Raw genomic sequence first — 14,338 nt, forward strand, 5'->3', positions numbered from 1 at the left:
TTTTTTTAAACCCTTATACTTCGGTGTATTGTCTCATAGGTGGAAGATTGGTAAGGGTGGGCAATGGGGGTCAAGTGACCTGCCCAGGGTCACACAGCTGGGAAGTGGCTGAGGCCGGGTTTGAACCTAGGACCTCCCGTCTCTAGGCCTGACTCTCACTCCACTGAGCTACCCAGCTGCCCCGGGTTCCCTATACTTTGAACAAAACAGTGAAACCACATTGCCAAAGACTGACTTGGGAAAAAGATCAAAAGTTATGCAATTTTTCCATCCTCCCCCAACAGTCCGGGACTTTTCTTAGCTTCTCACCCTGTTCTCAAATCTTAAACTAATATAGCAATAACCTCATTCTATTTGTTTTTCTTCATTTCCCATGAGTGAGAGAGTTAGTTGGAAATTTAGACAGCTATGTGTTTCAGTGGATAGAGCATTGGACACAGAGTTAGAAAGACCTGAAGTCAAATATAGCTTCAGAATGGCACTGAATGAAAAACTACATGTCTCTTTTAAGTTTACAAAGTTAATCTATTTGCACAGTCATGAAAATATAATTAGTTTGTTAGATGACCCTTTGAACAAAAGGACCCAAAACTTTATGCCATCCATTGTGGGCTATGCGGTTGAGATTCCTGATCTAGATTGTTCTATACCCTACAACATTTTTTTCCTAATTTGTTGATGAGTTCCTCTAGTGAGATGGACTCCACAGTCCTTACTAAAGTGAAGTTAGATCTTGTCTATGATAAGGGGTTACTCATGAACATAAAGAAATAACATTTTCCATAATAAAAAGCTAAAAAAAATTGTATCATTAGGAAGATTTACAAAGCCACACCACGATAATTCCATTTTTGTTTTTTTCAGAGAAGTAATGCTAATTAATTACTCATTTTAAATTATGATTACAACCTGACTTAATTATGCACAGGGATTATGACTAAAATTAATTAGCAGGTTTTAATGAGTATAAACAGAACAGGATCAATTAGAGAATAAAATAGAGTCAGACTCAAACATGTAATAGAAATATGTACACATATATACTATGTACATATGTTTAGATTTTACACATACATACACACAATGTATACATATACCAGAATTTTAGAATTGAAAAGAAATTCATAGGTCATCACATTCCATCTATATCTGAGCAAGGCTTCCCCTCTATAAGATCAAAAATCAATCAACAAGATGCAGCTAGGTAGCACAAGGTATAGTGTCAGCCTTGGTGGCAGAAAGATCTGGGTTCAAATCTAGCCTCAGACACTTCCTAGATGCATGACCCTGGGCAAGTCACTTAATGCTGATTGGTTACCCCTTGCTGCTCTTCTGTCTTAGAATTAATACTAGGACAGAAAGTGTTATTTTTAAAATAAGAATAATCAATAAGAATTTGTGTGTATAAAGTTGGAAGACTGTTTATTTTTATATGTATGCATATATAATATTATTTGTATATAAATACAAGGACCTTACCTACAAAGTAGTTTGAGAGAGAGGATACTCACAGTTGAGGGTCAGGAATTAGGAAAGGCTGAAGACTGCATCTGAAAAGCATCTTAAAGGAAGAGAGGAAGAGGTAAAGAAGGAGAGAATTCTAGGCATGGATGCCTAAGAAGGGATTATCTAGGTTCTGATTTAAGACCTCTCATGATAAGTATGGTTTCCAGTTCCCTCTGACCATTCTGGTCCCATTCCTCTGTATACATTCCAGCCTGTCAATGTCCTTCCTAAAATGCAACACCCAGAACTGAACACAATAGTCCAGACGTAATCTAATGAGGACAAAGTACACCGGAATTATAAACTCCCTCATTCTGGATGCCGTGTCTCTGTTCAATGCTTGTCATGTCACACTGTTGACTCATGTTGAGATTAAAGTTCACTAAAACATTCAGTTCTTTCTCACATGTTGTCTAGTCATATCTCTCCCATCCTGTGTTTGCAGAGCTGATTTTTAACTCTTGTGTAACTTCACATGTATCCCTCGTGTTTCATCTTATTAGATTCTGCATATAATTCTATACTGTTGAGAACTTTTGGGATTCCAGTTTTGTCATCTAATGTGTTATCTATCTTTCTCAGCTTTGAATCATTCATAAATTTGATAATTTGGCATCTGTGTCATAATCTGAGGCACTGACAAAACTGTAGAACACAACAGAGCCAAAAAACTCCTATCATTCTCTACTGGAGACTTCCTTCCAGGTTAACATCAGCGCACTAATCATTATTCTTGTTATCCAGTCATTCAGTCAACTCCAAATCTATTTCATGGTATTTTATACAATATCCATCTCTCCATCTTATCAAACAACAAGCATTTATTATGTAGTTGTTATGTGCCAGTCATTGTGCTAGTTGCTGGGGATACAAAGACAAAAGCAAAATAGACCCCGTCCTCCAGGATCTTGTGTTCTACCGAGGAGAGAAATATCTTCTTGGGGAAAAACATAAGTGTATACAAATTAGAGATGAGAGTTTTTAGGGACAATGCCTTAGAAGTTGGGCTATCAGAAAATAACTCATGGAGAAAGTGATGTTTAAGAACTCTCAGAGGTAAGAAGGGAGGAGAGAATATATTCCAGATAGTTATCATTGTTCATCCTTCATTTTCAGAGAGGACCAATAACATCACAGGATGATGTCTTGACTCAAGAGTGAATTGGATTTAAGTGAGGCAGAGTTGCACGAAGTCATCGGTCTCACTCTCTCTTCCAGAGTCATCCCAGTTCAGTGGTAAGATCAAAGTCTGGATGACTAGAGATGGTCCAGGATGCAATGGATGACCTTGCCATCTCTGATGCCTGGTCACGTTCTAAGCACTCCACAACGCTGCTTTAGCCACCTTCGTGGCTAATGCTATAAATTGTTCTCACCTGCCTACTTCGCTGGTTTAAAGTCTTCACACACTTGGAGTAGACCTCTCCCTAACACGTAGACCAGCCAATGGTCTTCTGGTTACCTTCGACCTGGTTTGGCCCATCTGCTGACATCTGTATGACAACTCTGCGTGCTACAGCTTCCTGGAGTCACAGATCAGAGTCAGGCAAGCTGAACACGAAAGGTGGATAAGCAGCCCTGAAAAGGGGACAGCAAAGGAGATGCTAGTCTTCCCGTTCCAGACAATACAAAATGCCAATGTAAGGTATGGAGGGGAAATGATTTGTCATGTAGTAAGGAATAGTAAGATAGTTATGATAACTGAGTCATAAGTATATAAAGGACAGTAATGTGTAAGAAGTATGGAAAGGGAGGGCAGCTAGGTAGCTCAGTGGATTGAGAGCTAGGCCTAGAGATTGAAGGTCTTGGGTTCAAATCTAGCCTCAGACATCCTAATCCCTTTACCCAGATTGTTACTTAACTCTGATTGCCACCAGCCCTTACTGTTCTGGTTTAGAATTGATACTTAATATATTTTTTTAAGTTACCTAATCCAACCCCTTAATTTTAAAGGGTGGCTCAGTATAAGCCAGACCTAGATATGGTAGGATTCTGGGTTCAAATCTGGCCCCAGATACTACCCAGCTGTGTGACCCTGAAGAAGACACTCAAGGCCAATGGTTTAGCCCTTACAACTCTTCTGCCTTTAAACCAATATCTAAGATGGAAAGTAAGAGTGTAAAAAAAAGTATGGAAAAGCTAAAAATATTGTAAAGAAGATTGACTAATAGATGTCATTATACTTGATTCCAGAGGTGATAGGGAACTCTAATGGAGTTTATTCAGTAGGAAACTAATTCCTTGACCAAAATTAACTATCTTAGATCTAGTAATATAGCTATTAGTCTAGTCATCCCACTTTTAAAAGAATATGAGAGAGAAGGATGAGGTTAATCTAGCATGAACTCTTAGAATAGATTACACACAGGAATCAGAATTTCCCTAAATTTTCACAGACAATTTAAACGATGCATTCCAGAATTTTATAGGAAGCAGTCAAGCCCATCTTTTTTTTTTTTTTTTTTTTTTTTTGGGTTCCAAGGCAAAAGAGCACTGAGGGCTAGGCAATGAGGTTTAAGTGACTTGCCTGGGGTTACATAAATGGAAGTATCACATTTGAACCCAGGACCTTCTATCTCTAGGGTTGGCTCTTAATCCACAGAGCCACCTAGCTGCCCCACAACTTACTTTAAAAAAAAAACAGTCTCCAGCTTAGCTACATTTGTCCATTTATTTTCCTGGGAGATCATTTCTATTTTCTATGACTTTTCAAAAAACATTAAACTTAGCAATGGCATTCATGGGTTCTTTCTGTGTCCTAGGTTATAGGTCATATATTCCCAGTGATATTGAGGGCAGCTAGGTGCTATGTTACTTATCTTGGGTTTCAATTCCCTGTGATTTGTTTTTTTTATATTTTAAAAAAATTTTTTTAATTTTTATATTTGTTTTTTTCTATACTATGCCACCTGAAATTCATTCTCCTTGATAAAGAAAACTCTCCTCAATTTTAATTATCCCATCCCAGCCAAGTCTTGGTCCTAACATTATTCTTATAAGGTCACCACTTGTGCAAAGGTATAGGGTGGGAAATGAAATGTCCTGCCCAGGAACCCAACTACCAGACAGACCAATTTGACTCAAACCCTTTTGCTAAATTCTCCTCCAGATCGTACCCTCTAACCATAGGTCTCTCTCAGGGTTCTGTCCTGGGCTCTCTTGTCTTCATCTTCTCTACTGTTTCACTTGATAATGATGTCATCAGCTCCCATGGGTTTCATTACCATCTCTATGTTGATGATTCTCAGATCTTCCTTTCTTGCCCCAATCTCTCTGCTGACCTCTAATCTCCCATCTCCAGTTGTCTTTCAGACATATCAGACTGAATGCCCAAAGACATCTTAAATTCAACATGTCCAAAACAAACCTCATCATCTTTCCCCCTAAACCCTCAGCCTCCCCTACTTTCTCTGTTATTATAGAAGGCAATCCCATCCTCAGTCCTTCAGGTTGGAAATTACTCTCATCTCCCTGCCCACCCCCATCCAATCAGCTATCTAGGTTTCACATTGCAACATCTCCTGTATTCTTTCCCTTCTATGCTCCTGGTGCAGGTTCTCATCACCTCATGCCTGGAATAATGCAAAAGCAGCTGGGAAGGGTGCTTGCCTCAGATCTCTCCCCAATACAATCTATTTTCCATTCAGCCACTAAAGTGATTTCCCTAAAACACAGGTCAGATCGTGTCACACACACACCCCAAACTACAGAGGCTTCCTATTGTCTCTAAGATTAAATGCAAAATTCTCTTTTTTTAACCTAATTCCCTCTTGCCTTTCCAGTCTTCTTACACCTTACTCCCTGACACATACTCTTCAATCCAGAGACTCTGGTGTCCTGGCTGGTCCACAAACAAGACACTCCATCCCTCAGCTCCAGTTATTTTCTCTGGCTGTCTCCCAAACCTGGAATATTCTCCCTCTCCCACTCAGACCACCAATCTCTTTGGCTGGCCTTAAGTCCCAACAAAAATCCTACATTCTAGAGGAAGCCTTTCCCAGCCCCTCTTAATTCCACTACTTTCTCTATTAATTATTTCCTTTTTATTTTGTATAGAGCTTGCTTTGTATATAGTTTATAGTATATAGTCTATATTCTATAGACTATATAGCATATATAGTATATAGTATATATTCGTATATAGTATATAGTCTCCCACATTTGATTGCAAGCTCTTTGAGGAAAGGGATTGTCTTTTGCCTCTTTTTGTATCCCCATCGCTTAGCAAAGTGCCTAGCACACAGTAGGCATTTAATAAATGTTTGGGGTTATATAGGGAGGAAATGTACCCTGATCGGTTGTGTCTCTTCCTTAGCAAATCCTAGATGGTTTTAAAGGATCACAAACTATCCTACCCTAGCTTGGGTTCATGAATACCATCAAGCAGGGTGATTGGGGTTCATCTTAAGACATTTTATTTGAGGAAATTTTATTTTCACCAACAGGTGGCAATGTTAAGTCACAAAATGAATCTCGCCACTTGCTTTCATTAACCACTTCTTTCTTACTAGAGAACAGTAGCAAATAGCTAATGTGTCCAGAGTATTGTGCCCCCAAATAGAGAAATATTTAAGGTATAAGGACTTTGTTGTCCTGAGCCCTTGAGAAGTTGTCCATCTATTTGGAGAGATGAAACATCATACATAAAAGAGCTTTGTTGAATTTTAAGTAGAAGTGTACTTCTTACTCCTGCACTCATAGAACTACAAACATCTGGAAGGCTATTTGAATTTATTCTGTGTGTTTCCAGCAAGCAGAGCTCAGGCCAATAAATGGAAGCATATTCCAGATCAATCTAAGCTTCTTAAAAACAAATCTGGGGTGCAGCTGGGTAGTTCAGTAGATTGAGATCCAGGTCTAAAGACAGGAGGTCCTAGGTTCAAATATGGCCTCAGATACTTCCTAACTGTGTGACCCTGGGCAAGTCATTTAACCCCCATTGCCTGGCCTTTACTGCTCTTCTGCCTTGGAACCAAAATACAGTAGTGATTCTAAGACAGATGGAAGGTAAGAGTTTTTTTTTTAAATCTGTCTAAAATGGAATTGACTAACCAATGAAGTCATGTGTCCGAAGTTTTAGCAGGGGATAGATGTCTATTTACCTCTCAGGGATGTTGAATTGGGGATCACTGCTCCAGGCTGCAGGTTGAACCAGATTAGAAGTTTCAAACGCTCAGCCCCCAGGACACATGCCCTTGTAACATTCCAAATCTGAGCCAGATTTAAAATGTAATTGGTAAAAACTTTACAATTTTTAAAAAATGCAACAGAACATAGATAATGTTATTATGGGGGTTTCTAAGTTAATATGTGGTCTATAGCAATGATGGTGAACCTTTTAGAGATAAAGTGCCAGACCTTGCCCCCACCCCACCCCTAGACCAAATGCCATACCTGCCCACCTCCAGAGACCACATGCTGTATCCCTCCCCCCAAGCAAGTGCCAGGTGTGCCCCACCCCCACCTTACCCCATTGGGCTGCTGGGCTGAGGGGATGGGGAAGTGAGGAATGTCCTCAGTGAGTATAGAGAGGGGGAAGAGAGAGGTCTGAGAGCTCAGCTCCCCTCTAGCTCTGCTGCCTGTGAGCCAGCCATCCACCTTATTCCCTGTGAGCTCCCACTGGCTGCTAGGCGGTGGGGTAGGGGTTGAGAAAAAATGTCCTCAGGCACATGAAGAGGGAGAAGGGAGCAGCTCCACCTGAGTCCCTCTGCCTTTCTGGTAATAAACTCGGGGGGAGGGGCAGCCACATGCCCACAGAGAGCACTCTGCATGCCATAGGTTCACCATCATGGACTAGAGCAAGGGTCGGTAACCTTTTTGGCCGTGAGAGCCATAAACGCCACATTTTTTAAAATGTAATTTCATGAGAGCCGTACAGTGCTCACAGTGTGCGTTCCTGTAACAGCGCCTGAAAAAAAAATTTGACTTTATGGCTCTTGCAGAAAGAGCCATATCTGGTCTAGCAGCCTCCATTTCCATCTAAATTTGATACTGTTGGACTAGATGATATCTAAGGATCCTTTTCCATTTCTTTGCATTGGAAGCCAAGTCAACAAGCATCTATTAAGCATTTACTATGTGCCTGGTCCTACGCTGAACTCTGAGGATGCTAAGATTCTCTGATCCTATAATGGTTACCTTGTCTCAAGGACAATGGGTTTCATTCAGTTTCCTTTTGAAGAAGTTTTGAGACTATAGAGAGAAATCAGAACGTGAAGAAGGAATTGAGTTTGGTATAAGGATTGTCATTGGTGGTGGCTAACTGAGCAGTCAGGTTGCTGCTGATCAGCTTGCATCTGGACAGGATTAAAACTGAGTGTTCTTACTCTTCAGGATTATACACTAAAAGCTGGAAAAGAAGTCCAAAAGATCTCAGGCCAATCCGTTCATTTTACGTATGAAGAAACTGAGGCCCACTTAGTTGAAATAACTTGCCTATGACTATGCAGATAAGTGACAAAGGCAATATTAGAACTCAGGTCCTCTGACTCCAAAGCCAGTACTCTTTGCATTGGACAATGCTATCTTTCTCCTGGTTCCCTAAATCTATAAACACAAAGGGCCCAGATAAATGAACCCAAAATGGTCTGCCCATATAGGACCACACTCCTATTAAAGTCACTCAAGTAACTCTCCTCAGACCCTCTGCTCTCCACAGACACAGAAAATACCTGGCCAGAGAAAGTGGACAAGGAGAGAGAGGAGCCAACAGGAAGTTAGGCTTGAAGTGGGGGGTGGAATGTGAGATTGCCTAGCTGTGTATATAAAAGTGGAGGTCACTTATAAAGTGGAGTGACCCAGTGACAGCTGCTACTGGAAGCCAAGGCAAATATTAGCCTCTGATTGTACTGGAATTATAGATAAGAAAGTGCAGGTATCCAGGTCTGCTCAGGGAACAAGTTTCCTTGTGACTTGGTGATGTGGAAAGTCAGACAGCAATGTATATATATACCCTTAGTTCGTTTTCATGGGGGAAAGTTGTGAAAACTAATGGGCATATTTGTAAGACTCCTGGTCTCAAGCCAGAGACCGGGTTTATTTTTTCCATTTAAAAAATGAGCATAATAATATTTGCTGTTTACTTTTCAGTATTGCAATGAGGCAGACTCAGATGAGATAACATATGGGAAAGCATTTTGAAAAATAAAAAATATAATGCAATTGTAAGCTATTCTATATCAATAAGGATATGAAAAATAAATATTAAATTCATTCTAAAACCCATTAAGTCAGAACTCTCCATTCTGACATTAAGGCATTACTATACCACTCTATGACCAGTGAATCTGAGGGCTCCTTTAAAAAAAATGGTTTCTGCTCTGAATTCCCATAGAGCATAGATTCTTAATGGCAGCCTGACCCCAAAGAGAAAGAATCAAACTTTCTCTCTCTCTCTAGTTTGTTATGCCCCTGCCCCAGAGCAGAACGCAAGAGAAAACAAAGTTTATATGTGGTTCATGTCTAAGTTCTCCTCAAAAAAAATTTAACAAGGTTGCTTCTAGAAAAAGGTATTCAATCTATTAATCAATAAATAAATATGTATTAAGTGTTTTCTATGTGCCAGGCACTGTGCTACAAAAAGACAAAGACAGTCTGCTATTAAGGAGCTCACAGTCTAAAGCAGTGATTCCCAAAGTGGGTGCCACCGCCCCCTGGTGGGTGCTGCAGCGATCCAGGGAAGCAGTGATGGCCACAGGTGCATTTGTCTTTCCTATTAATTGCTATTAACATTTTTAAAAAAATTAAAAAAATTAATTTCCAGGGGGCGCTAAATAATATTTTTTTCTGGAAAGGGGGCGGTAGGCCAAAAAAGTTTGGGAACCACTGGTATAAAGGAAGAGACCATAAAGAAACAAATATACACAAAAAAGCTATATACAGGATAAATAGGAAATCATTAGCAGGGGAAAAAGGCCCTTGAATTAAGAGGAGATGGAAAAGGCTTCTTAGAAAATTTGAGATTTTAGTTGGGACTTGAAAGAAGTCAAGGAAGTCAATAGACAGGGATGAAGAGAGAGAACAGTCCAAGCCTAAGGGACAACCAGAGATACTGCTCAGAGCCAAGAGAAGGAGTGTCTTGTTCATGGAATAACTAAGAGGTCAGTGTTGCTAGATAAAAGAGTATGTGAAGAAGAGTTAGGTGTAAGAAGACTGGAAGGTAAGAGGGAATTAGGTTCAAAGAGGACTTTTTAATGTCCAAAAGAGGATTTTATATTTAATTCTGGAGGCAACAGAAAGCCACTAGAATTTATTTGAATAGGGGAGTGATATAGTCAGACCTGAGCTTTAGGAAAATCACTTTGGTGGTTAAATGGAGATTGAAATGCAGTGGGGAGAGATTCAAGACAGACATATCCACCAACTAGTCCAGGTGTGAGTTGATAAGAGCCTACACTGGCGGCAGCTGGGTGGCTCAGTGGATTGAGAGCCAGACTCAGAAATGGGAGGTCCTGAGGTCTGGCCTCAGACATTTCCTAACTGTGTGACCCTGGGCAAGTCACTTAACCCCCATTGCCTAGCCCTTACTACTCTTCTGCCTTGAAATCAATACCCAATATTAATTGTAAGACAGAAGGTAAGGGTTTAAAAAAAAAACTTAGTAGCTGATAAGAGCTTATATCAGAAGGGTAGCAGAGTCAGCGGATAGAAGGTGGCAAATACAAGAGATATTGCAAAGTAAAGTTGACAGACCTTGGCAACAGATTGAATGGGGGGGCAGGGTAAGTGGGGTAAGAGTGATGAGTCAAGGATGACATGTAGGTAGGTTGGCAGCCAGAGGACTAAGAAGATGGTGTTGCCCTCTATGGTAATGGGAGAAGTAGAAGGGAGTGAGAGTTTAGGGAGAAAGATAATGAGTTCTATTTTTGGACATACTGAGTTTAAAATGTCTACTCAGGATTTAATTTGAGTTATCTGAAAGGCAGTTGGAAATGGGAGACTGGAGAGCAGTAGAGAAGTTAGGGGCAGAATAGATTGATTTGAGACTTGTCAGAAGACAGAGGGTAATTAAATCCATAGAAGATGATGAGATCACCAAGTGAAATAGAAGAAAGAGAGAAGAAAAGAGGATCCAGGACAGAACCCTGAAAGATGTCCTATCTAATGTTAGAGGGTATGATTTGGAGGAAGGTTCAGCAAAGGAGACAGAGAAGATCTCCTGACAAATTCAATAGATAAGAAGAGAACCAGGAGAGACTAGTGTCCCAAAAACTAGAGAGAAGAGAATATCAAGGTGGAAAGGGTAGCCAGTGGTGTCAAAGGCTTTAGAGAGATTGAGGAGAATAAGGATTAAGAAAAGGTCACTGGATTTGACAACTAAGAGATCACTGGTCACTTTGGAGAGAAGTCTTGGTGGAATGTTAGGGTCCGAAGATGTTTTGCAAGGGGTTAAGAAGAGAATGAGAGGAGAGGTGGTGGTACCAATTATAGATGGTCTTTTCAAGGACTTTAGCTACAAAGGGCAGAAGATATATAGGATGATAATTAAAGAATATGGAAGGATCAAGTGAGTGGTTTTCTGGGATGGAGGAGACATGGACATGTTTGTAGGCAGTAGAGGATGAACAGGAGACTGAGAGAGATTGAAAATAAGTGATAGAATGGAAATGACAATGAGACAATCTGTTGGGGGAGATAGGATGGAGTGGAATCCTTTGAGCAGATAGAGCAGTTAATCTTGTAAGGAATAAGATCACCTCATCATGTGGGGAGTGGGTAAAGGTAAAATAGTAGCAAAAGGCATATGAATGGCAGAGGAGAGAAGAGGGTACTTTTAGTGAATAATTTTTTCAGTAAAGTATGAAGTAAAGTTCTCAGCTGAGAAGGTGGGAGATAAGGAGAGTCGTGGAAGGTTTGAAAAAGGTTGAAAAGAGAAGAGTTATTGTGGTGAATAGGATAATGAATTGATAAGGGAGGTGTAGTTTATGTAGCATAAATTTATGGGGAACCCAACCAGAATGGTTGTGATTTTCTTTATCTTTGTTTAGTATGTGTGTAAGAACAAAGATGTCAAATGGTGAATGAGCCAAAACTGAAGCTTGGCAGGATGTAATTGGGAAAATAAGAGGGCTAGGTACTTGAGCAAGGAAGAGTATAGAGTCAAGACAGGGAGAAGAGGAGAGAATGGTTAGTGCAGAAGAGATGTTCTAGGAAATAATAAAGGAATTAAGAGATTGGAGGTCATGGTTCAGATCAAGAGTAGGGTTCTGTAAGGGAAGGAAGAGGGAGAAGTGAGAAGCCAATACATTAGGGTTAGATAAGAGAATATGGGAATTCTTGAGTGTGGAGGTAGTATATTTGTGAATGATGTCAAGATGAGGGGTACAAAGATCTTTGTACGTGACTAAAGTGGGGTGGAAGAATAGGTCACAAGAAGTAAGTAGGATGAGGAATTTAGAGGTTAGGAAGTTTGAGGTAGAGTCAACATGTATGTTGCATTCCCCTTTTACAGAAGTTAGAGAAGAGAGAAAATTTGAAAGTCACGTACTGAACTCATTGAGAAAAGAAGAGGAGTACCTTGGAGATTTTTATTTTTATTTTGTTTTTTATCAAAGATTTAATTTTCCCAATTACATGTAATAACAATTTTCAACATAAGTTTCCAAAAATCATAAAATCATCCAAATTGTCTCCCTCTCTCCCTTCCTCCCTCACCTTGGAGATGGTAAGCAATTTGATATGATTTATATATGTATTGTCATGCAAAACATACTTTCATATTGGTCATTGTTGTAAGCAAATATTCATATAAAGACAATACCCCAAAATAAAACCACAAATAAACTAAGGTGGAAAAATAGTATGCTTTGATCTGCATCAATTCTTTTTCTGGAGATGGATAGTATTCTTTGTTCTAAGCCCTTCAGAATTGTTCTGGCTCATTGTATTGCTGAGAGTAGTTAGGTTTTTCAATGTTGATCATAAACAATATTGCTGTTACTGAGTACAATGTTCTCCTGGTTCTGCTTATTTCATTTTGCATCAATTCATGTAGATCTTTCCAGCTTTTTCTGAAATCATCCTGCTTATCATTTCTTATCACACAATAGTATTTTATCACCAACATAACACAAATTGTTCCACTATTCCCCAATTGATGGGCATCCCCTCAATTTCCAATTCTTAGCCACCACCAAAAGAGCTGCTATGAGTAGTTTTATACAAGTAGATCCTTTGTCCCTTTTTATGACCCTTTTTATAGAACTAGTAGTGGTATCACAGGATTTAAAAAAAGCCCATTTTACAGCCCTTTGAGCATAATTCCAAACTGTCCTTCAGAATGGTTGGATCAGTTCACAATGGACTTGGAGGTCTTTAGACAACAGCTACCAGGATTTTGATTGGGTAACTGCATAAACTTCAAAGAGAACACTAAGGGATGGAGCTAGGAGAATAACCTAGGAATGACAACGGGGATCAAGTGAGCCAAAAGTGGGAGGGGATAAGGGTGCAGTCAGTTTGGAAAAGGTAGCTAGAGAAGCTGTCACAAAATAGGTTTCAGCTATAGGCTAATGATTTATTTCCTTTATCACAAAATAAATGCTTCAAACACAAAAGATTCATAAGCATCCATTAACAAACATTGTATTGCCGGAACAGCCAGTGAGACCCATCTGTGTAGATAAATGCCCTTTCTAGTGAGTATGAAGAACATGAACAATATTCTCAATTTGTTGCTAATCCAACACAAAGAAATAAAAGGAGCCAGTTTCTAGCTATTTGAGATTGGAGAACCATGAGTGATGATGTGAGAAGTCTTCTGGTTGAGAAAGAATGAATGTAGAAAAGAAGTTGAGCTGGAAATTAGTATGCATATGAGAGTTTAGATTAAATGATCTCTTGTTCTTTTTCTGGCTGCTTTCTAGTGAAGATGACTGCTGTGAGCTGCTCAAACCCATTTGGCTGACATGTAACTGGGAATAAATAGTGCCTATGGGATGTGAGGTTTTTTGTTTTGGGGAAGGAGGTTTTGATCTGTTGTATGAAAATATAAAACAAAGAATCACATATAATCCTTTCAGTAGTGACTGTAACTATGATTTTAGAAAGAGCAAGACCCAGTTATTAAACTGTGTATAAGATATCAATTATAATAATAGAATATTAATCATAATATTAGAAAGGATATAGTTTGGTGTATTCAAATATTATAGTTACTAACTAGACTAAGAGCTTCTATTTGGGGCATTAAAACTTCAGGTCTATCTAGAGAAGCTAAAACTCAGCAGTAGGAAATAAACTGTGCTCATTGGAAATAGTGAGTGGACAGCTGGCCTGATGAAATCATAGGAAAATAACCTTAGCATGTCCAGATATTATTTGATATTGTAAAAATGTGTATCATTACAGGATCCCCAGAATATTATGGCACTTTGACCTAACCCCTCCCAGAGAGTATGGTAGTTCTGGACTAGAGTAATTAAATTTCTTTGTAATGTACCTTCTATCAGAATTTCTTATACCAAATGTTACAATGAATTTTTTAACATACTTTGATATTTGATTCTCTAATGGGAGAATCAACATAATACATATATAAACAATAATGTGCTCACAAACCATATATAGGATAGTTGGAGGTAATCTTAGAGGGAAGGCACCAGTATGAGGGGGACTAGAAAAGGTTTCTTCCAGAAGATGAGATTTGAAGGAAGTCAGAAAGTGGAAATGAGGAGGGAGGGCATTCTGGTCACTAGGAACAGAAAATGAAAAGGTCTGGAAATGAGAGATGGGATGTCTTTGGGGAGGAACTGTTTCATTTTTGTCTGTTTCTCAAGGACCTAGCACAGTACCTGGCACATGATAGACAATTTATTATGGACTGTTTTGTATT

The sequence above is a fragment of the Gracilinanus agilis genome, chromosome 3 (assembly GCF_016433145.1).
Source record: "Gracilinanus agilis isolate LMUSP501 chromosome 3, AgileGrace, whole genome shotgun sequence".
NCBI lineage: Eukaryota > Metazoa > Chordata > Mammalia > Didelphimorphia > Didelphidae > Gracilinanus > Gracilinanus agilis.